Raw genomic sequence first — 25537 nt, forward strand, 5'->3', positions numbered from 1 at the left:
GCCAGACAGCACCAGACCCTCTTTGGAGGGAAGCTGATGAAGTAATTTAGGTGTAAAGTCCTAATGAGATAATGATGCTAAGGGCAGTTAACACCTAATAGAACATAACCACAAGGGATGATATTGTTGCTTATTAATTATAATGATGATGTGGAGGAAAGAGACAAGGTGGCACTCATTTAGTAGAGAGCACTCAGGAGCAAGGCTGTTTTCCCAAAGGGGAAGTTGCAGTCAGTTAAGAGTTAGAAGTAGGTCAACATTTAGCAGAGTTTGAAATTTATGGCCATTGGGTTCCACTGGTGACCGCAGAACTGGAGGCCAAGCAGGAGGTAACAGATGCCTTCCTGGAGGAGGCTGGGCTGGAGTGGAGACTGCTGTGGTTGCAGGGCCCAGTCTGCATGGACTCAGAGACTCGGGGCCAATTTTGGGGCAGTCCGCTAGCCTTATATTCCACAATGGTCATTCGTGGGCAGACAGGCAGGTGTCCAGAATGGACTGGGTGTGCTTCCAGTTCTGTGACCTTCCCTTCCACTGCATGCTGTCCAATGACTCAGACTTGTAGCTCCCTATGCAGTCAGGATTGGTGCCCTGCCCTGTTGAGGGAGCCCAGGAAATCCTCTGATCCAGTTTTTAGAGGCATATATGTAGTCTCTATCTGTTCACTTGCATTTAAAGTTTCTTGGTGGTAATACCTGCACCCCCACTCTGCTCCCTGAATTCACTATGTGTCTGTGCATCACTATTTTAGCACAAGGGCAGGGGGATTATAGTATCCAATTATTGCAGAAAATATGGAGCTTTTTAGAAACCTTGTGGCTTACAGAAGCTTGAAATGCAGAACCAGCTTAGGGAAACTGATTTAGAGCTGTGAGAAGAATGAAATTCTCCTTATTTTCCTGCTTGTTCCTCACGATGTGGTCCTCTGTCTCGGTCCAGCAGCGTAGGCTATCCTCATGCCATTTTGGACCTTTGGGTGCTACCTCTTCAATGATAGGGGATGGAACATCATTTTATGCTAGGAATTTGGCTAGCCAGATGAGGGCCATCTCACAGGATTTTTCCTATCCTATGTCAGAACCCCTACGTACTGACACCTGCAATGGAAAGGAAAGAACCTTCTCATCGTTAGCTTTTTAAAGCAAGTATATTTTAATTTCATTAGATGTGTGCGTTGAGGGAGGCAAGAAGTAAAAAAATGCAAGACTAGAAGAACGAAGATATGAATCTAGTTCTGATCCCTACACCTATCAGCTGTGTAACTGTGGGCAAATGTCTCACCTTTCTGAACCTTAGTTTCCGCATTCAAAAATGAAGGCCTTTTGAGGATAATCTTTATGGCTTTAAAGTCATTTCTAGTTTTGAAATTTTGTATTTGTGCATATATGTTTCTATGGATACCATATCTATTAACCTTTTAGGAGAGAATTAGTTGGTGAACCCACATGATGACAAATATTGCCTTTGTCCAGAGTTCTGAGTGAACAATTAAGGTCAGAATTACCAATGAACCAATGGAAGAACTATTGTTGAATACTATTTGGCAGTCACACAGAGACCTTAAAGGCAGATACTTTACGAGTTAGGAAAACAAGGCTTTCAAAAGGTTAAATAATTGTTCAAGATCACATAGTTTGTAAAGTGTGGAGCCAACATTCAAAGACAGGTGTCCCTGCAAATAAATCCCCATAATCTTACCCTCTACTGTGTGCCGTCTCCCACTGTTTAGAATCCAATGATTATGTCCCATAACTTATGCTAGCAGCCACTGATATTTTCATTGGTCATAGTAGTTCTCAACTAGTGATGGGACTAGAGAAAGGAACTCCCTTTCTCCCATCACCAGTTGAGTCAGTGGGTGGTTTGAAAAATCTCCCCAGTTGATTCTTTTTATTATTATTAGAGAAGTTGGAGGTTAACAGAAAAATAAACTGTAAAATTTCCATATACCACCCTATTCCCCAATTGATTCTAATGCATATAACTTTCTGCTGCCGCTCCCTTTTGAGAATAACATTCCCTGGCCAAAGTCACACTAAAACGATTGCATAAAAAGTACCTTATATGAAAACTTTCTGCCATGCACAGGTTCTTATTTATATTTCTCACAGCATGCCTCTTGAATAGGCAGGGACATTGGACATGATTATTCCTCTTGTCTTCCAAATGGGGAATTGAAGCAAAGAGAATTGAATGATTCAATTTCACACACCGAGTGGTGACAGAATCAACGTGGAGATCCACACCTTAAGCCTCCAGCCACCACAAGATGTTGTCTTTCTAGCCAATTTAATTAATAACGTATTTTACATAGAAGAAAAGTGTCACTATTTTTTTCCTCTATGGTTTCCTGATAGATGCAACATTTCAGTGACATCAATTTATTCAGAGTATCTAAAGCCAGCTCCTTTGAAGAGTATCAACTGCAATAACCATCGACAAATGTCAACTGGAGGAGCATGGTTTCTTAACCACACATTTCTGTTAACAAAAAAATGATTTTCTAGATATTCACTGACCAGTCCCAGAAAAATGCTTCATTGAGGCATTTTAGAGGGTTTAGGTATCCAAGACAGAGTAGGTCCTCGTTCACATCTTCCATGAAAGGGATAAAGAAAATCAACTCTTTTTGAAAATAAGATTAGCAGCTGGGATTTCAAATTGCTTTTCAATAATTTATTTTAATAGTTTAGCAGTGAGGCTCCAGACTTTAGTCTTAATCCAAAATGCTTTACAATCTAAAATGCCTTCTTTTGGTTTTGTTTCAACATTTTGGTTTCTTCTCTTTTCTATTGCTAAGTGGATTTTTAAATTGTTACTCAGCAGCATTACATCGAGTTAATTGTGAAAAATTAGCAATACTCAGTTACTGGATTTGCTTAAATAAATCAAGATACAAGGGAAAACTATGTTGCCATTAAATATAATGAGGCAACTGTATGTATAGAATGATCTTTATGAGATATAAATTAAATTTTAAAAAGCAAAATATAGAATAACATGTATGATATACTAATCAATTGCATAAATAATAAGTAAGTGAATAAATAGGTACACTGTTCTAGTTTGCTAGCTGCCGGAATGCTATATACCAGAAACAGAATGGCTTTTAAGAAGGGGAATTTAATAAGTTTCTAGTTTACAGTTCTAAGGCTGAGAAAATGTCCCAATTAAAACAAATCTATAGAAATGTCCAATCTAAGGAATCCAGGGAAAGGTACCTTGGTTCAAGAAGGCCGATGAAGTTCAGGGTTTCTCTCTCAAGTGAGAAGGACATGGCAAACACAGTCAGGGCTTCTCTCTCAGCTGGAAGGGCACATGGTGAACACGGCACCATCTGCTAGCTTTCTCTCCTGGCTTCCAGTTTCATGAAACTCCCAGGGATTTATTTTCCTTTTCATCAAAGGTCGTTGGCTTGTGGACTCTGCTTCTTGTAGCTGTGTCGTTCTGTTCTGCTGTCTCTGAAACTCCCACTGTCTCCAAAATGTTTCCTCTCTTATAGGATTCCAGTAAAGTAATCAAGACCCATCTAGAATGCATGGAGACATCTCCACTTAATACAGTATAACAACCACTTTTGATTGAATCTCATCTCCAGAGAGATGATCTAATTACAGTTTCCAACATTCAGTACTGAATAGGGATTAGAAGAAACAGGTGACTTTACAAAATGGAATTAGGATTAAAACATGGCTTTTCTAGGATACATACATTGTTTCAAACTGGCACATACACACACAAACCCATGCTTATTATTAGCTGTGGCAGAATATTTAAGAAACTGGTAATAGTGGTGGCCTCTGGGGAGAAACTGATTAGCTGAGGGATTGGAGGAAGACTCTCTATTTAACCTATTGTCTCTTTTGTATAGTATAGTATATGGTGTTCATGTATTACCTATTAATATTTTTTAATAAAGAAAGAGATGGAACAATTCTTTTGAATGAGAAAATACAAAAGACATATCACTAGGTATAAATGCAAGTTGTCAAGTAGCATAAATAGTATAGGATCCTATTTTTACACAATAATTACATATACATATGCATATATATACATACAAAACTGTTAACAATCATTTCCCTAGGGAATAGAATGAGAGAGAGAGAGAGAGAAAAGAGAAGACAGGATGGGAAGAGAGGATAAGGAGAGAGAGAGAGAATGGATTTTAATTTTCTATCTTTGTATTTCTAGATTGTTTGACTGTTTTTTTACACTGAGCACATACTATCTCACAGTAAATAACCCATCAAAACCAAATCCAACCAAAGGATTGTACTTGACTTCTACACACCTATAAACAAAATTTCTGAAATCAACATTTCTGATAAGCCTTTTTTATTTTTTGGTTATATCTCACAGATTCACTTCACTGCAGAATGATGCAGCAAAAAATCTCCCTCATTCCTATTTTAAAAACATCAACTTGGATTCATTCTAACTTCTTTCCTACTTCAAGAAAATATCTCTGATTTCTGGTTCATTCCTATTAGCATACAAATATGCTATAACTCCAATCTTAAACAGCAAAAAAAAAAAAACCCACAAAAAACAACTAAGAAACCTCCCTTAACTCCACACATTCTCCAAATACTGCATCATTTCTCTATTCTCCTTTTAGAGAACGTCTCCTTGTCTTTACTTTTGTGAAAACACTTTGTCCTTCCCATTCATTCTTAAATCCACCCTTGTTAGGCTGTGAGCTTTACCCATTCTTCCCTAAATTGTCCTGTTAAGGCTACTTAAGGTCTTCATCTGCCAAATCGGAAGGCCAATGTTTAGTTCTTATCTTCTCTGTCTCTTAGTTCAGTGGTCACAGTTGATCACTTTCTCCTTCTTGAAGTACATCTTTCTGTCCTTCTGTTGGGTGATACCTTTCTGCCTTGGATTTCCTCCTACCTCACGTCTCCTCTTTTTTAGTCTCCCCTTTATCCTCCTGACCTCCCTATGCTGACACTGCTCACAGCTCAGTTCTTGGGCCATCTGCCTTCTCTGCTTACGCCCATTCCCTTGGCAATTGCATCTAGCCCTTGGCTTTGAATACCATTTCCATGCTGATGTCTTTCAAGTTTTATGTCCAAACCCAAACTGTCCTGAACTATAAACTCCTTGCCTATTTTGACTCCACTATTTGGATTCTTACAGGCATCTCAAATTTAACCTGTCTAGTTCATCTACCTGTCACCACCATCCTTTCTGTCTCAGTAAATGGCAACTCCACTGAAGCTGTACTGTAAAATATGTCCTGTAACTGACCAGGTTCAATCCTCCACCACGAAAGCCCTGGGCTGAGTCAGGGCTTTGCTTGCCTGGACCAGAATAATTGCCCCTTATTGGCTTCCTTGCTTCTGCCTTTTCCAGCTGACATCTATTCACCAGACTTCAGTATACTGTCAGAGTGATTCCTCAAAAATACATGAATCAGGGGCAGTGTGGCGGTGGTTCAGTGGCAGAATTCTTGTCTGCCATGCTGGAGATGCAGGCTTGATTCCCGGTGCCTGTCCGTGTTTAAAAAAAAAAAATATATATATATATATATATATATATATATATATGAATCAGATCATGTCACTGCTCTGCTCAAAAGCCTCCAAAGCCTCCTTGCCACCTTAGAGTAAATGCCAAAGTCTTTACCACGATCTTCAAGGCCTATGGTGCTTTCTGTTTTCCCCTACATTGTTGAACGCACCCCCTACTGCTTCCTCTTACTGTTCTCAAACCACATTGACCTCCTTGCTGCTTTTCAAATATGCCCGCAATCTTCCCATCTCAGGGCCTTTGCACTTGCTGTCTGAAATGCTATTTTCTCATTTAATCACATGGCTCATTCCCTCTCTTCATTCTGCCCCAATATTACCTCCTTCCTTCAACAACCTATCTACAGTAACACCTGTCCTATCATGCTTTACCCCTTTACCATTGTGTGATATATATTACATACATATATTTGACAATTGTTTGCTTATTATGTATCTGCACTAGAATATAAGCTCCATGAGAACAGGTACTTTGTCTTGTTCACTGCTATATCCTCAATATTTAAAAGAATGATTGTTACAGAGGAAGTGTCTGATAAATATTTGTTAAATGTTGAATTAGGACTCTCAGGAGATTCCCTATAACTTCCTTTAGCTTGTTCACATTACATGAACTTGGTCTTAAGAAAGTTTATTTCTCCATCTCAACTTTCTCATTTCTTTAAATTTTTTTAAGCTTCTTATTTTGAAATAATTATAAACTCATGGCTGTTCATAAAAACAGTTTAGAAAGGTCCCCAGCACCCTTTATCCAGCTTTCCTCCACAAGTAACATCTTATATAACTCTCTCTCCTTTTTATTGTTTCCCATGCTTCCAGTTTCTTCTAGAAGCTTTTTTTCAGGACCCAGTCACCTCTTATTTTATAGCCAAACCAATGATGAACTTCAACACTCACATCAAATTCTGTCTTCAAGATGACTGTCTTACTCAAGGGAGAAAGTAAATACTTTAGCTAAATGGGAGAAAACGTATTTTATCCTATTTTTCCTACTAACAAATATCTCAAAAGGAAAGCAAACCTGTTTCATCTCTTAAGCTACAATATCTATAGAGAGATATTTCTTTTCTGTGTATTCTGTCAGCCAGCTTGTTTGCTGTGATTTCTAAAGTCAGGCAAATGATAATTTGTTGACTCTAATGTGCACTCTGGTATCTCTTGTATGCAACTGTTTAGAAAGCTGAATAAAAACAGATGTATGAGTTTCTGTATATGTTCACTTTTCTTTTTGAGAAATTATTTTTTCTGCTGAGTCCCTGTCTTTAGTTTATTCAGCAAATACTTATTGTGCATCTCCTATGTGGTAAGCTTTGTACTTAGCCCCAAGATGATCTGGGATGAGCATTGCCTTTAAGGTACTAAAATACTAAAAGTTAAATCAAATACTCTTGCCTTCCAGATAAGTAGGTCACTTTGCATGGACTGAGCATTCATGTTCTGATAATAAGGGCATTATTATGCTCTAATAAATGGTTTCCAGACTCAACAAGAAACAAAGAATCAACGTCCCTTTCCATATGGCTGACATAAATAAGATAACCTACTATATGACAAGATAAGACTCATTGATTTAATAAGTAAAATGAGGACACAACTGGGACATCACTGAGCTCTACAGTTAAAATGAGCATGTATTAAACTCCTTATTAAAGCCCCCTTCATACTAAAATTAAATAGAAACGTGCTCCATGTCCGTGTTCCTCTCCTATAGATCCTTTCCAACATTAGTAGGTTGACCATGTGCCTTGTTTGCCTGAACTGTCCTGATTCACACTTGTTGTTCTAGCAGAATTGTTAATTGTACCCCCTTTCACTCACTAAAGAGTCATAGTTTAGACAATAAATCATATAGTCAACCCAAGTATAAGGGTCTCTGGGATAAATGATCAAGGCGCCACTCCTATTTATTGGTATTACCTTGTCGCAAGCTGTGAAAACAGTTTTCCTTTTGATTGTTTCTTCCTGACTTGTCACAAAGACCTTCACATAAAATCACTCTGTCCCATTAAAGCAATTATTGAAAGCCCCTTTAGTAATGACCACTTATTTTAGTTTTCCTACTCAGATTCCAAAGACCAAATGTAGAGATCACTTCTGCCAGGTCAGGATCAAAATTGTTCAACGGGACAAGCCTGGTGCAGGGAAAATTTTGTCTAACAGTCTAATCCACAAGAATCTTAAAGGAACATTTTTCCCCTGGTAATATCTTGTAGAAAGGGTCTGTGATTGCCTGCTAATTTTAGCCCAGAGAATAGAAAACCCAATATATTTAATTTCAATGGGACATACGTATTTCTGGACTAAGATATGCAATGTCTTTAGAATTGCTCCCAGGGAATGAGTAATTGAAAGGTGAAGTTGGTGGCCTCCTTAGATTTAATCTCTGTTAAAACACTTAATCTTTGTGGTTCATAAGGAAAGATTTTCTTGAGTTTACGAGTGGAACGACATTTCTGGGATGACAGGTTTCTTTAACTGTATTCTTGGCTAATTCTAGCAGTAGCACTATCATTGATCCATTATTTCATTTGAGAAAGTTGATCACTTTTTATTTTCATCTAAGGTTGTATCCTCATAGCATCAAAACATAATCAATTCAAAGTAAAAAGAAATAACTTTTTAAAAATATGAGATCATGAAGACAAAACAACCAGTGAGGGAAGTAAGTTGTTTTTACCTTTATGTTCTGCTGTTCTGTAAGCCATCTGAAAACTTGGGGTAATTCTGCTGTGTTTTACCTTCCAGATACAGTTGCTGTGAGAGTAAATTACATTCATAGTAAAACATTATGAACATTTTGGATAATTGTTGCTGAATAACTTCATCATTCTCAGTTGTAGCTTGCCTGAAAAATTAAATTGAATGAGACAAAGTGGCTAAAGTGTGTGTTTCTCTCTCTCCACATTTTTTTCTTTTTTTACTTTTCTCTATACATACTTAAAATGAAGGTGCATCTTTTAAAAATATTACTGACATCGTCATTCTCATTTTAAAATTCTGATGGACTCTGCAATATCAATAAGCATGCCTGTAGTGTTGGTTTAAACAAATCCCATGCTTTCATCAAGATTTAAAAAGTATCAAGAAGAGCCTGCCCATGTTAAAAAGGTATCAGGAAAACTGGGCTCCTAGTTCCCTTCTTAACAAAAGGTACTGATTGAATAGCTAAAGGAAAATTGTCCTAATAATGATCTCTTTTCCTATTTTAGGCATTTACTCCATCTCCTTTACTTTACCTGCTCCTCTATAAAACCTATAACACAATCTGAAGAGCCCCATTTCTTATGAATCGAGTCAGATCCTTTTCCAGGCTTTCCAGAGCATGTTTATGAAACACGATTTGTGCAATTGCCCCCAGAGCCCTGAAGTCCCTGAGTGCTGAGGGAGGCTCCATGATCTGGAAGCAGCGGTGTCAGGTGGTTGGAGGGGGTGGGTGATGGACCAGGCTTCTAGTCTTCCAGGAAACCAATTCCATTGGGAGAATCTTAATAGGTTATATTACTTGTTATACATATCTACAGTTTGCTTAAAGAATGAAGACCTGGGAAAAGAAGGCAAAAATTCAATAAGATAGAAAAATGATGGGTTTTTTTTTTCTGATTAAAAATGATAGCCTATTCATAACTGTGGGACAGGAACTACGCAGGAAGTATCTTCTTTTTGGTATTGTTACTCTGAGTAGCCTATGCACTGCTCTGCAATGAGCATTCTCAAGAGATTTACTAGGGTCTTTCAGCCAACAACATGATGAGGATTTATTGATATGCCATGGTTAGGGCTAGATAGGGATGCCAGAACTGGGAAATCTAAGACGTGATCATTTGGTTGAAGACTTCAATGTCCTTTGAATATTCTTGTTCCATATGTGGTTCACAGAATAGTTTAGAGACTGCCGCAGCAACTGTTAAGTTTCCGAATGGAAAACTGGGGCAGAGGAGCAGGGTGGGGTGGGGCGTGTGTTTGTGGAGGACGGGTGTCATTTTCCAGAGTGTATTTTGCTGGAAGGTCTATGCTGCAGCAGCACCAGCCTTAGAAATGTTGGAAGTGGCTCTTTGACAAGACTGACCTATTTTGGATCGCTCTTCCTCGCCTCCTTCCCCCATTCAAAGGTGTAATTTTGTGATGTGGGTACCTAAGGTCCCCTTTCTATGGCCCCCAACTGAGCTAGGAGGCTCTGGACCTTGTCTGCCTCTCATGTTGGCTGAATTTCCCATCAAATTCTACCTGCCTCATGTCCCACTCCCATTGAATATTTATTTCTGCTTGTTAAGGGAACAGGGAGTTATCTGGTAATGCAATTAGAGTGGAAGTGGAAAGGGTAGAGGAAGCAGTTTGATACATTGTCTTTCCTAAGTTGGGGTGAAGGGCAAGGGTTTACACTTCCATGGGTGATTCCTAGAGCAGTAGTACTTTAACCCAAAGATGAGAATTTTCAGCGGAAAAATTTTAGGAGCTATGTGTCAAATTGATGGGAGCAATATTTTGAGCAGAGAACACGTTTTTAAAGCATGCTTAAAAATCATGCACATAGACAACTACCTAATTTGAGAAGGAGCCAGGGAGAGTTGGAGTATCTGTTTTGCACAGCCTTGACTCGTCCGCGTGGCCGAAGGAGCTGCTGGCAGGGTGTGAGACCGCCAGAAAAACGTGCCTAAATGCTCTGTCAACAGGAAGACCAAGGACTGTACATACTTTTCTTCTCCTGGGTTGGCACTGAGCGAGGGTATTGGGCACTCTGCCCACTTGCTTAGGCGCCCAGCACAGGTACTCCCAGCCTCACCCCATGGTTTGCCTACAGGCTGATTCCGCAAAGATCAGAAAGACAAATGATTCAGAAGTGCCTGCAGCTGATTCCTACTTAGGCTATGTAATCTCACAATCCATGCCTGTTTTCTTTTAAGTGCTTATATACACTTGATGAAATCTTCCCTTCTGCTCTCTTACTGTCCCTTTGAAAACAGCAGCAATGCTTTGTTTCTGATTACATAACGGCTTAAGCCAAATAACTCTTAAAAAAAAAAGTACCCAGAGCAATTTTGATTTGACACTGTTTATGTTTCATTTTTGCTATACTAATCCAAGATTTTCTGAATATCTTCATTGCCTAACCAGAGCACAGCCACTGAGTTATTGACTGGGCAGGGCTCTGATTTAACTTTAAACTCTTAGGAAAATTTATTGTGTGGCTTACAGTGATTTACAGTGAAAATCAAGAGCAGTATTGTTGGTTCTTAATAATTCTGTGGTTTCTGTATGTAAACGTGTGTCTTTCACATGCATAAATGCACATAGTGCATAGGATTTCCAGCCTGGCTGAGACAGGTACACATATGTTTGAGTACACATACACACACACATACACACACACACACCATGAATCTCTGGTTTTCATTTACTAATTGTTCTATCATTTGAGGTAAACTTCACTGTTTCTATAAATAGTGAATAATAATAAATAAGGAAAGATACTTAAAACAACGTGAAGTCCTAATTGTTCTGTTTTAAGAAAGAATGGCATTATGACTAGAAACATGTAGCTAAGCACAGATTTTCCTGGGTAAATGATGTGGCAAAACATTATAGAACTGTAATAAACAACATCTGTTTTACTGGCAAAAGAGTAAATGGGTAGCATTTTATCATTCCTCTAAATGGTGATATTGTCTGAAAATATGAAGAAATACCATTCAGAAGCTGTTTTCCTCCAAATGAAATGCAGATCTGTGTGTGTGTGAGCCCACACCCTTCTTTGCTGTTTCCTTTCATTAAAACCACAATATTAACACTGTCAAGAAATTATTATGGTGGTGTGCAAAGCTGTGGTGGTGCTAAATTTGGTGTTTTCAATAAACCTGAGCCAGAGAATATATGTATCTGAGAGAGAAATGAGTTTGAACTAATTTTAAATTAGATTCAAGGCTATTCCCTTCTAGAGAGGAAAATGTTAGTTATCATTATTGCATCACATAAAAAAAAATCCTCACATCATGTAAGTCTCTAGAAAACAGCTGTAGATAATTTTTAAGTACTGATTTTGTGCTTCAGGCACCACGCTTAGCAAATTTCTTGCTTTGTTCTCATTCGAGTCTCATAACCGCTCTATAGGTAGGCATTATCACCACGACCGTCTAATAGATGGGCATGTATTTTAGAAACAAGTATGTGTAAAAGCCAACACCTCGAACCAGTGGATTTCAATCCCCCCTTCACCCCCAACAGCATCTAAGTGACTTATCTGGGTGCTGGGTTAGGAAACCTAGAGAAAGTAATTTTTTTTTTTTCTGAAACTCACTATTGAGTTGCTCTTTAGCATCGTGACATCTCTATACATGTGCACATGTGCAATACACATTTCCGTTTTTGCACCAGTTTTCCTCCCCCTTTCGACCAACTTCATGTTTGTGATGGACAAATCTGTTCACTTTGAAGCCTCTTGCTGTGGAATCTCTTTTCCTGTAAAATTTCAGGGTAGTTCATATTTTCCGAGAAGTCACCTTTAGAACTTTCAAAGCGGTATTAACTTTTAAAAGCATACGCACACAAAAAGTCTTAAAGTCACCATGAGAGCAACGTGATGCCTTCCCAGGCCATCTTCCGGTTACTCCGTGGGCCGTAGAGGCTAATGCCGTTTTAGCTAGGAGCCTGCCCGCTCCTTTTCTGTCTTTCTCGTGGCTCCCGCCCTTTACAGCTTTAGCATCTCTCTGCGATCAGGCTTCCTGACACTGTACCTCTGTGTTGCTGGGAGAGGCAACTTAAAAATATACAATCTCCAGACGGGAATGATTTAACAAAATTAAAAACAGACAGGGGGCCGAGAAGGCGGGAGGTGTCAAATGTTCTTTCTACCCCACTATCAGTTTGATGTGGGGGCCTTGTTCCTACCTAGTCCCCTTCCTGCTCTCCACTACCCAAAGTTAAAATATCTGAAATAACAGAATACACATGGATAGTGGTATGTGCATTCTTCCTTCTGCCTCCTAAACCCAACACAAGGAGTATTAAGTGTGGCTTATTTCAACTTAATTTTGCTTCACCCTTTAGGAAGAAAGAATGCTGTTTTCAGTAAGTCTCAGGAGGTATTGTAGAACACAGAAGTCCTTGCAAGAATTGAATTCTGCTTCACCACCTCAAAAGAAAGGTTTACTTTTGGTAGATACTGAGCATTTGCTCTGTGAGTGAATTTTTTCCTGTTTCCAAGCACAAACATGATCATATTGATGAGTTGATATTGAAGTTGCTGAATCTATAATGTAAACACTTATACATTATTAATGCACATGCGAGAATAGCATCTCTGCTCTGGTTAGAAGCAAATCTAATAGGAAACAGGTCAAAGGACTATGGATAGCAATGCAATATCATGTAATATATTCTTTCCTCAGTCTCTGGCTGGGGCAAATTGTGGAATGTGGCAGCTCAATAGTACTAGGGTTTTTTTAAACAAATAAAAAATTTCCCCCAAAAGAAAATTTTTTTCCCCAATTATCCAAGATCTTAAAATCAGCACGGTTCAACAGCAGATTCAAGCGATGACTCACATGGAGATGGAATGGCCACCATTGTCTTCGTACCACTGCTCCACTGTTTTTAGGTTTTATGTACATTTAAAACTCCATCCCAGGCAAAGGGCTGGTTTGGGTTAGGCTGCACCTAATCTCTAGCATGCCTCTTGAACATAGCCAGCGCATGCACTTAAAGCTGTGTGAGGCTGTGACCAACTATCACAGTGGTTTCAAGCACAATTTAGGAGCTCTAGTGGGAATGAAAGCCCTTGTACCCACCTCTTGTTTCTTGTTAGTGCCTTGCATGCTTTTCTGCAAGAAAGGACCCATGGATTTCTGCAGCAAAGAGAGATAAGATGTTCAGTCTCTTTCATTTTCTGCAAATAGTCTGTATTTACAATACTACTCCAGTGGTTTTTGACTACCGCTTAAGGCAATTTTGCTTAGCCTAGCGGAATGTCCTGGAAACTACTGGCAATGATTTAGCCTCCAAAATTGGAACGCATTTAGGAGAGACAGAAAGCCTATGAACAAATAGTGGGCATGTGCCAGAGTAAATAAGTGTGGTTCATGAGCTGCGGTCAGAAATGTCTCTCTTTCAGAATGCAGGGCAAGGCTTCTGCCAGCATTTGCCATAAAGTCATCACACAAAGCAGTTTTTCCTCTCAGTAAGACAGACCTAGGGAAAGAGAGCGTCTAGTCCCAAAGCCTACTACTGGGGTTGTCGTCACAGGTCATGCCAAGGGAGATATGAGCTGAGGGGTCATTTTTTCCACCTAGCCTTTCTCACCCAGCCTCCCAAGCTTTTATGAAAAAGAGTGAAGCGCATAAGGGAGTAAGGAGGAGGTTGAAAGAGCTGTAGGAGGGAAGACTCTTTGTAACCCTCAAGCTCCTCCCAGGATCTCATAACAAACCACAAGAGTCAGTTTGCTTCCCCTCTTTTCCAAACCAAATCTTTGGCCCTTACTGAATAACTTCGAAGCACTTGGTGGGGCTGTCATTTCTGGAAGGCATATTAAAGACAACATTAAGGTGCCCTGCTGACACTTCTTTTTCAGTGTTCTGCCACAGGCTTAGAGACTGACGGAGACAGACATACATGGTTACCACTTTAGGCTGCATGCATTTTCCTTTAGAGCTTAACTCCTTGACCACATATGACTGAAGGATTTAGTGTGTTTGCATCGAACAGCACGCTTTCTGGGGCAGTGGGCATACTTGCCCTCTGAGCTTAGAGTCTGGTTTCATGCCATTTTCTGGTGTAGACTGCACAGTCTTAGCAACCACTGAAGTCTAAGAAACTACCTTTTTTTTAAAAAAAAAATGAAGACGCCATTAATCAATATGCTATAAGACTCATTCACTGTGGGGATATTGTTTTAGAGGCCCGTATAGTTTACCTTAAAAAACAGCAAAAAAGCAAGAGATGTCATTTTCCAAAGCCTTCTTATGGTCATTATTGTCAGTTTTTTTCTATAAAATAGTAAACTATGGAATGTCTTAGAAATACCTCAGACACAACAACTTTATGAATAAAAAAAAATCAAAAATGTTATTTCTGCACTAGGCAGCCCATTTCCTAATTCATTCCCATAAGCATGGATTCCGCAATTAATTTCACCTCTATCCATTGACCATCCACTCTGTACCAGGTCTTATGCCAGGTCCCAAGAGAAGAGAGACGAAAGAGCAAATATATCAAAATGTTGATAACAGTCAGTTCTGAGTAGTGAGACTTTTTAGAAGTTTGCACTCTGTTCAATTTAGACATTTTTCTAAAAAGTTTCTTTTTTTCCAAAAGGAAGGAACAAAAAGAGAGACCTTCCTCATTTCAAGGAGCTCTTGGTTGATGGATGTGGAGATGACTGACTCAGTAATTTAAGTACAGTGCACTAAGAGGAACACTCAGAAATGGCTCCGTCTCCTTAGGGTGACAGAGCTAAGTAAGATATGTATTTGGTGCTCAGAACCATGGAGAAGAGCCTGGCTTGAACTAGCTCTGTTTTAGACTCCTGTTTCTCACTTATCCATGGATCCTAGATAAATCACTTGATCTCTCCAAGTCATAGCTTCGTCCCCTGTCAAATGGGAACAATAGTCTTTGTCCTGCTTATTTATAGGGTTTTCGGGAGGATTAAATGTGATAATTTATATGAAAGAGCACAAAAAACCTGTACATATAACATAAATGTAAGGTGCTATTTATATTATTATTGGTCTCAGAGCATTACTTGCTAACTGATATACACAACCAAACCTACATAGTACTTTGTCAGCCAATATATACAGATATATATACAACATAATATGTAATGTATGATGTACATTTTGTGCATATGTCATATATAAATAAAATAATTGATTACAGAAAGTCATACTTCACTTTCCTTTCCTCTGAAGAGCTCCAAAGTGTCATAGCCAAGGATCCTGAGGTCCTGAAAGGAGAAGTAACTAGGCTCATATAGTAAGTCCTGACCTCAGCCAGGAGAAGCAATAAGCTTTTGCTACCTCAAATGAAATTGGGAAGCAGAATGGTTTAGTGGGATGAGCAGGGGCTTTGGAGTCAGGCAGACCTTTGGGAACTTAACATCCCTGTGTCGCAACTTCTCCCCCTGCAAAATGTGATAATAATATTTATCTCAAGGTTGTGTGAGGATTAAATGAGATAAAGTACATGAGATACTTGGAACATGGTAGGCTCTCAACAAATGCCGCCCTTTTTTTTTTCTAAATACAGTGACACTGATACATAATGACCACACATCTTATTTTATAGTACCAGACCTCCTTCTTACATGAATTAATGCTAAGAAGTAAGATAATCAATGCAGACATTTCATACGAGGGCTGAAGTAAAAAAGATCAGAAAAACTGAAAAAGAAAAATGGAACAAAATTGATGCTAGCCGCATGGAATTAGCTTGATCTGGAGTTCTGGACTGGCCTGAGTACTAAACAAATGGCGGAGTAAGTACAAACTACCAGGCGCTAACTAGAATTTGCTTTAGTGGAAAACTGGGCATTCTCTGTCTCACTCTGCATGTTTTTCTCATCCTAACTCAACCCCAGAAAATTTCACCCCAACAAAAGGCAACCACCTTTCTTTTTCAGTTCTGGAGATCCCTTTAGTACTTGGACTTGTGTCCTTTTGTGTTGGGTCCAGTAGATGCAGTAATAGTTTTTCTGCTAAGCTTTTGCACAGATACAGCTTCTTTACCTGTTTGCCCCTGCCAGTCACAAAAGAACAGGATGACATGAATTAAAAATGCACAGGCCAAAAAAATAACAATTACTAGAAGAACACAAAGATTCTATGGTGTATGTGTCATTTTGATTCAAGATTCTGAAAAATACTGCCATGCTATCATTGCTGTTTTCCCCTATTGCTCTGTCTGCCCAGCCAGGAAGGAAAGTCTAGTTTAAGGATGGAGACATGCAATCCACATGGAAACATTCAGATCTCTTCAAAGTGGTTTGAATTTTGATCTTTCTCAATTTGGTGTTTTTTTTATGGGTAGAAATACTTTTTCTTATCCTACCCATTGTTAACTAAGAATTTCACTCCAGATCTCAAGCAAAGAATTGTAAGATGTGCTAAAATATGGCAGAATCAAAACTTAACCATCATCCTTTCAATAATCTCAACCATATCTATTCTATGAACACTTAGAAAAATGATTTGATGAGTTTTTATTTCCTTTAAAATCTACCAAAGGTGTAGGGAGGGGGGAAAGGTCATGCAGAACCTGGTAAGAGATTAAACTGAAACAGGCTAAATAATTGGCTATTGGTCTGGTTAAACAGGAGCAAGCAAATAAGGTCATTTTGGTGAAGGAGAAATTGATACACATCTACACATCCACAGACTGCTTCTTTACCTGTATTTGATGCCTTCATCTCTCCTGCCCCTGTCTGACTCTAGAGTTGCATATTTCCAGTACGTAGAATATCTTACCCTCTATTTATTTTGGCAAAAAAACTATTAGGCTCTTTCAAAGGCATAAGAGAAACACAATTGAGAGATGGTGTAAATCAAACTGATCCACCTTTCTGACTTGTGATGTGGCCAGGATGTCTGGACACTGTCAGGGCATTGTAACCCATGTCCCAAAGTGACTTTGTTATATTAAAGGAGTTTAATTTTTTCCCTCTTTGTAACCTTGTGGAATTTCCACATTAAAAAGCAATCACATCTTTCAAACTAGGAATGATTATGTTTGGCACTACAGCCTCTGGTGTAATGGGTTGAGCTTGTTTTCACTAAAACGAAGTCAGCTTTCAAAATAAATCATCTGTAACAACATTCTACTCCCCAAATCGTATAATCCTATTAACGGAGTTTCTTTCTTTTTTTTCTTCATTGTCACTGGGCTGACAATATTGGCCAAGTTTCAACACGGAGAAACAGACAGCCTTGGAGGACCCGGGTAAGGCACGGAGAGCTACCCAGCCCCCGCCTTGCCAGAGATTATTGAGCCCTTAAATATAATCATCTGTGTTTCACTTCCATCTAATGTACTTTGTGGGTAACATAGCTACCCAGTCACTCATGATTCAAGCCACTCCACAAATAGTTCAGTTGGGATGACCAAAGGACAGTGGGTTACCACGGTTATTCCAGTGAATAAGACCTTTATCAAATTACATAAGAGTGCTAATGCACTGAGTGAAAATGTACCCCAAGTGGCTGCTGGGAGAATCTTTGTCAGAAGTGTAAATTATGTGACAATATCTAAAAGTGCACCTTATAATTTCGATTTCTCAGGAAATCATATATTTCTTTGGAGGTATAAAGAAGAAAAAGAGACATCTTATAATTATCAGCTGATTTTTTTTTTTTCTTCTGCCAGTAGGAAATGTTTAGGGAGTTCCCAGCCAAAATGTACTGTCCAGCTTAGTTTTTGCCTGGCCAAACAGTATGAGCCACTATTTGCACTTGGTTTTATAAGTCAGGGAACTGACAGTCTATGAGCATAATATTCTCATTAAAGTAATCCGGCTGAGGCAACTGGAAACTGTGGACAATTTATAATCTTCCATATTAGTGACAGGTCACAAACTTGGTTAGCATAACCAGGTTCTGCCTTGGATGGGCTGTTTCCTTTTTGGGCTGAAATTCACAGCCAGCTCACCTCTTCTCTTTGGGTAGTCGTACTTCCAGGTGGTCCTTGGGGACAGTTTTTTTTTTTTTTTTTCCCACAAGCAGTATCTTCTGGCGCAGCAATTACCTCTATGCTGAAGGCTCGCTCAGTTTCTCAGAAACGATGTAAACTCAGTGTTAGGCTGACCTTGTCCTTTCCCCAGGAAAGCTTTTCCCAGGACAAAGTCTCTTGTCAGACTCTGTGGTTTTCAGCTTTTCTTACACTACTGGAGTAATACTCCAGAACTAGTTCGGTTTTGAATTCTGTCTCTGCTACTTATTAGCCTAATAAACTTGACCAAGGTATTTAACCTCGTTAAGCCTCAGTTTCTCTATCTGTTGAAGGAAATAATAATATTATCTGGCTCAAAAGATTATAGTGAGGATCAAATGATAATTGGAAAATAGCAGTCATCCTCTTTAGAATAATTATGAGCCCATTTTTGCATAAAATTAACTCTATATGAATGAATAATAGCAAATAGTAGGAATAAAAGATTCTGTAGTCTCAAGCCTCTGAAAGCACTTCTCGCAAACTTTTATTATAATAAAAAGAGTAATTAGATGCAAATGGAGAATTCTAGATATTCACTCACCATTTGCCTCCCATGAATTCCCTGGAAATAAAGTGGTTTCCTTACAGTACAGATTAAATAGCATTTAAGAGTTGATTGATTTCCTAAGTCACAAGAAAAGCAGCAGTTTTCTAAGGGCTGTTACTTTTGGGACTGAACCAGTTTTAGATAAACTGGCAAGAATCATAGAGTTTGAATGAATGATAACTGGCTTTTGTAGGTCTCCCACTGTTTAAAGTTTTATGATCGTTATTTCAAACCAGTGAAAATAGAAGTTACATTAAAGAAAGAAGCCTTTCTTTTGGCAAAAAGTTTATAGCTAGACTGAAATGAGTGAACTTTATTTTTGCTATCTAAAAGGCATCTAGCCATAGGGAAATAGGTGGTGAGGCACACAGAGATTTTAAATCTTAAAAAAAAAAAATTTCTCCTATGGGAGAAATTTGTGAATATAATTTTATCAAAAATACCAGGCAATTACACTGGTAATAGCATTTTTGGATAATCATTTATAAAGTTAGTCTTATTTTCACTCTTTCCCAATGATTGTGATACTCCAGTTTTTATTTATATACTGTCTAGATGTCAAACACAATTTTATTATTAAAAGCATTTTGTCTCTAGTTGAGGATGTGAGCAAACAAATGTTCATCTTGATTTGAAAATGGCTTAATTGTATATAAAACAAGTGGGATTTTGACAAACCATTCCTTTGACAAATTTTGTCATTCTGGGGTCACTTTAACGGCATGTTTTTTCATGATTGGTTGTGGTGGGCATCAAATCAATTCAGACTAATAGCCAAAATCTTTAATTGGCTATTTGTTTGGTTAATAGCTTTATTGGAGTCTATTTTACATACAGTAAAATTCTCCCATTTTAAGTATGTAATTCAGCATAACCATGCCCACAATTCAGTTTTATAATGGATTGACCAGTTATTGAGCCTGCGTTTTAAGTTGTTTAGACAGAGCCTCAAGGATGTGCAGCCCAAATGGAAGGGTCCTAAAACAAGCTTGCGATTGTCAGGTTGCACTGTTAAATTTTGACATACACTAATGAAGCCATTTATATACAAACCTATCTTCCTGGCCAGCTGCTAAGGCCTCTGGGTGTGAGAATTGGCACAGGTAAATGCGCAACAAATTTTTGTGAAATGGATGTTTTAGTGCATTTCCTTACAATACCAGATCTGGGAATGTTTCCTTTATGGATGGAAGGACAGTTTCCAAAGTCTGGCTCAGTAAAGGTACAGCAACGGGCCTGCTCTGCCAGTTCCTCAGGTTCCCTAACTCTTGGTTTATTTTTTTGTCAATGTAAATGTATCCCATACTAGTAGTATTCTTGGTAAGTTTAAGGTGGGCAAAGGATTCCCACAACTTTGGGCTGCATTTTTAAACTGCAGCGCTTTTTGGTAAACAAGAAGGCAGTCACTCGAGAAGACAGACATGAGACATTTCTGAATTGCAGAGCAGTGGGCCGCCTGTTTGTGCACCTGATTCTCTGGAGCTGTATCTAACAGAGAATTGTCCTAGATCTCCACAACCAGCCCAGTCGGTATCTTCACAGAATAATGGATATCATGTAAATATCATACAAAAGTGATAGCTGGAAATTGCCACTTCCCGACAATAATCATTGCATCTCCAAGCAACGAGATGTTGAAGATAGCACAGCAGCCATTGAAACTGGCATGTCTTTCTCTGATGACAATAGGATTCAACTGGGGACAGATTTTCTGACCATCTCCTTCAAGCTACCACAATGATTGGTTGAAAAGTAAAAGTGTGGTCAGTCAATCTACTCCTTTGATACATGATGGATCCCCTCCACCCATTCCTACCCTACAAGACCAAACTCATTTGAATGGCTTTTCTTACAGAATTGGTACTGCTGTTTCGGCAGTTCATAGAGAGTGGCTCCATGGAATACACAGGCCTTCTGGACTTTGATGATTTAAACCGTATGCTGCAGTAGTTCCAGGTGAAGTAGACCTGCTGCTTGACCAGGTATTCTCATAACACAATTACTAATAGATTTTTTTGAGAAAAAGTAAAGAACTTTATTAACAAAGACTCTCACCTCTCTGGGTCTCTTTTAGGATGGATGTCTTGGAAAGGGGTTGTGTCTATAGTCTGCTGGAAAGATGGACAAACACTCCATTAAAACTTGAATCCTCCAGGCCCCTTCAGAACATTAAATCCTGATTCCTATGGACAAAAGACAGAACCTATACACTTAGTTTATGAAGTTAATTTAGCTCTGAGCTGGAGTAAGCAAAGACATTATCCCATTAACCTTGGGCAGACAACTGGCTTATACTCATGGTCTGGAATCTTGCCCTTAGAATCCACAATTGCTGTATATTACAGGATCACTTGCCTGCTAACAATTACTCCCATGTGGTAGGATGACATTTTTTTTTTCTTCTCATAATAATCTACCAATTTCCCTGGGGCACAAGTGTCATCCAGAGAAGGCCATATCTTTTATAGGAATTTTTTTTCCCTCAGGGGGTTGCCTGGTTGGATGGCTACCACTTATTCAGTACCTCTATTCCCAATAACATTTTCTGGCCCAAGTAGGAATATGTAAAATAAAACAGGAATATGTAAAATAATGAAAACATTGGGTTTGTAATGCTGTGTTAGAGTGGGTGAGTCAAAGCCAGAAGTCATATAACTAAAGGCGTTTCACAATACAAGGACATGGAATCTGGATGATTCAAGATGGCAGCCTCTTAATTGGAGTATCCAGAATCTCCAAATCATAAAAAAGGCCTGTAGTGGTATGTCAGCTGACCGGATTGAAATAGAACAATGGTCAATTGAGGTGGGCTTATAAATGTTAGAACCTTAGATTAAATTTGCAGCATAGATGACAAAACACCAAAATTTCTCCTTAGCTCTTAACCCCTAATGCTCTTGGTGGAGCTCAGGATGCATCTGGACATGTGCATGTCTGCATTTTACACACTACCATGTAAAATGACACGTGACCTTATGGTCATGTGTTTGGTCGTGTCTCTGTGAGAACCAGGGCTTGTGTCTTACACTTATAAGCTCCAACATTTAGTTCCGGCGCTCAGGAATTTTTGAATGAATGAGTCATAGCAGTGTGGACAGACTATAGGTATCTTGAACAACTTGAAGTTAAACCTAGACAAAGTTTTAGGGATGGGGAATTCCCTAAGTTAAAAATCATAATATGAAAAAGAACCCATTCTCCAATTTTGAATGAAATTATGCCTTCAGACAGACAGCTATCATTAGTCCTTAGGGAATCTGGGTCATGTATAATGTGAAGTCACCCTTTACAAATAGCAGTGTAAAATCAAATTAGTTAATAGGATGTTTAAAAACGTAATTCTGGTTTTCAAAGTCAGCACAAAAAGCTAGAGACTCCATCACTGGTACTTCCTTTTAGGTGAGTTTCTCAAGTATTTGGGGGGTTGAGGTTCCTGTTCATGGTAGACTTACATCCATCGAGTATTGATAGGGGCCACTGCCTTTGACAGAAGAATTGCATAGCTTTGCACATGTCCAGCTAACACTAAACCCAGAGGTTCACATTACTGAGAGACATCATTATGGATAGTTAGTTACCGACTGTTCTTAGTCACAACACATCTCTTAAGGAGGAGTGAAGCTACCTTTATCTGACTAATAAACCAGTTAATGCTACGCACACTCACTTGTGTAAATTAATGCAATGATTTGGGATTGTAAGTTTCTCGATAACTACAAGTTTTGCATATCCTGTCATCTACTAGGTTTATCTTTAACAAGTATATTGAAAATCTGTGTGGGTTTATTCTGTACTTTATTTACTATACTTTTTTCCCCAAGGAGCTCAGAGTGATGTGTAAAGTATCATTTTATTAATCATTATTTTATTTCAACAGAGTGTCAAATGTTTTGACGCTAATTATGGATTTTAGGAGTTGAAGACAAAGAGGCATTATATTATTTACAAAAGGTCAACTAGGAGTCAAGCATTTATTCATTCAAAATCCAATAACCATTCCTAAAATGTGCCCATTAAATATCAGAATAGAACAAGAAAACAGAACAGAAAAATTTCTTAGGTTCCTACACCACCTTCATCGATACTCATGTGTCAGACCCTTAGATGCTGCACCAAACAGATGCTAAAATGTATAAGGTCTCACATACAATAGAAGTTTATTTCGTGCCCCTAAAATGTCCTGAGTGCTTTAATGTAAATGGGAGTGGTGAGGAGGAGGTGGTCCCAGCCCCCATTCAGAGATCAGGGTGATGGAGGTTCTGCTGTCTTCAGCTTTTAGCTTTGCAGGTCACTGAGGTTGTCTGTCTGGTGGCAGGAGGAGAATAGGGGTGTGGAGCAAGTTGGGAGGTTTCTATGGGCCAGGCCTGGAAGTGGCACGCATTGCTTCTGCTCAATCCCATTGGCTTCAAGCATGCGGCATCACCAAGATGCAATGAGGGGCCTAGAAATAATATCCCTGGATAAGCAGCCTATTTGGCCACCAACTCTGTACCATGGAAGGTGAAACACGCACTTTGAAGAATGTTAACTGTTATTGCCATATAATGTAAGTCATAAGGAGACTTTTCTGACCCTATCATTTAAAAACTTTTGTCAGTCCTGTCCTTTCCTACTGGGGCCATCAAGGGGATGATTTGATGTCAGGGCAACCTGGGCTCCTATGAACCCACACCAAGCCTCCACACCAAGGATCGTGGTTTGTGTGTTTGTTCCTCCACCAATTTCTGTTATTTAAACCTGAAGTTTCTCAGGTCTTTGGCTGGTGCTAATTTAATCCTAGGTAACTGGAATTCCAGCTCACTCTATGACTTCTATGGCATTTCTTTAGGCAGCCCCATCAGCCCCAGGCTGGCTTGCATCTGTGTCTGTGTTGTGCTGGTGGACTCGATGATGTTTGTTGTGCACGATGAAAACTCTTTTTATAAATAGTTGTCTTATGTAAAAGTGTAATTGTCTCCTACTTTTTGCTGTTTATTGTTGGCAAGTCTCTGGGGATCTGGAAAAGAACAGTTCTTTATTTTGAAAAATGATCTTGTTTCTACTTCTAGCTCTGGTTTTATTTCCCTTCAAACCATATCTTCTCAGAGTTTGAAGGGACCTTGAATGTGCTTGTAGGGTCTGCCTCGATAATAGCCATGAGCCAGAAAGAATTTTGCCAGAATGCTGCATGGTTAGATAATTACACTGTGGTAGAAAAATCCATCTCTGTTGCAGATATCAGTAACAATGGCTAACATTTGTTGGGCAGGTAGCACTTGCCAGGCAAGATCCTGAGCTTTCTATAGGCATCATTTCATTTCTTCTGCGTAATCCCTTTGGAGGTAAATATATCATCTCCAATTTATACATGATGAAACTGAGGTACAGAAGGGTAACAAAACTTGTTTAGGCTGTCCCAGTGGTAATTAAGTGTGCTGTTATTGGAGCCAATATTTGTGTAATTCCAAGTCTGGTTTGTCACCATTTTGGTGCCCTGCCAAAGAATTACATTCTCAAGGCTCCTAATTTCCATGGGTCCTCCATATATAGAATCTACATATTTCATTAGTGCTTTTGGCAAATAAATGGTATACTAAATAAAAATAGATAATAAAAATAGATATTTCAAGACATTTTTCTTGATTGTTTTGTTCCTCCCATTAAATTACATGCACCGAGGAGGGAACAGGCTTTTTAGAATCCGAGGCACATTTCCCACCAGATGAGTCAAGATTTGCAGCTTCCACGGCAGTACTTGGCAGCATTGCCTAACAAAAAGATTTAAATCCACCTACAACTTTATACTTAAGAACAGATCACACCATCTTTTAAAGGCAAAACAGTGTGAGAAAAACTGTAATGTAACTGTTCACTGCTGTATAATGATTAAATATGAGTCTTTTGAACTCATTACATTGGTTAATTTAGATTGGGATTGTTAATTCAAATTGAGTTTAATTTGGAACTACTGACAAACCCAGGAATGTGAGTGGGAAGAATAAATGGCACATACCAATCATAATAAAAATTTCAGCCTTGATATAGCCTAAGGATATTTTAGCTTATTTTCATTCATACTCATTCATTCAGAGTCAGACAAATCTAATGCTCTTTAGCGTTGTGTGACTTGATACAAGTCCTTTAACTTTTCTTAAGCCTCAATTTCCTCATCTTAAAAATGGGTATAATGGGGCAGGTCACGGTGGCTCGGCAGGTAAGAACGCCTGCCATGCCCGAGGACCCGGGTTTGATTCCCGATGCCTGCCCATGTAAAAAAAGAAAAAAAAATGGGTATAATAATGGTGTCTCCCTCATAGGATTAGAAACATTAAATGAGCTAATGCATATGAAACACTTGGTGATTCCCAAGAAATAGCAAGTGCTCACAACTATGATGATTTTTTTTCAATATTTTGTTTAATTAGTATATGCCCACTCAGTATGTGACTATATCTTATGTGGATATGAGACCTCATAAATGTTTTTAAAGTTTATTTCAACTTCCACTCCTTGAAGAAATCTCCAGGGCAAAAGTAACATAGAAATTGATGGAGCTGTGGATGGAGTCAAGTATTTGAACTTTGGAGGCCTGTGGTGGTGGTGATGTCATGTGTGTGCACGTGTGTGTGTGCGCATGTGTGTGTGTGTTAAGGGGAAGAGGGTGCTACCCAGCGGGTGTACCACCAAACACAAGTGGCTTAAATCTTAAAAATACTGGCTCACTAGAATTGCGATTGTAGGAAATCTTGCATGATTCAGGCTCTGATGGAAAAATAATGTC

Source organism: Tamandua tetradactyla, chromosome 1, assembly GCF_023851605.1.
Source record: "Tamandua tetradactyla isolate mTamTet1 chromosome 1, mTamTet1.pri, whole genome shotgun sequence".
Lineage (NCBI taxonomy): Eukaryota > Metazoa > Chordata > Mammalia > Pilosa > Myrmecophagidae > Tamandua > Tamandua tetradactyla.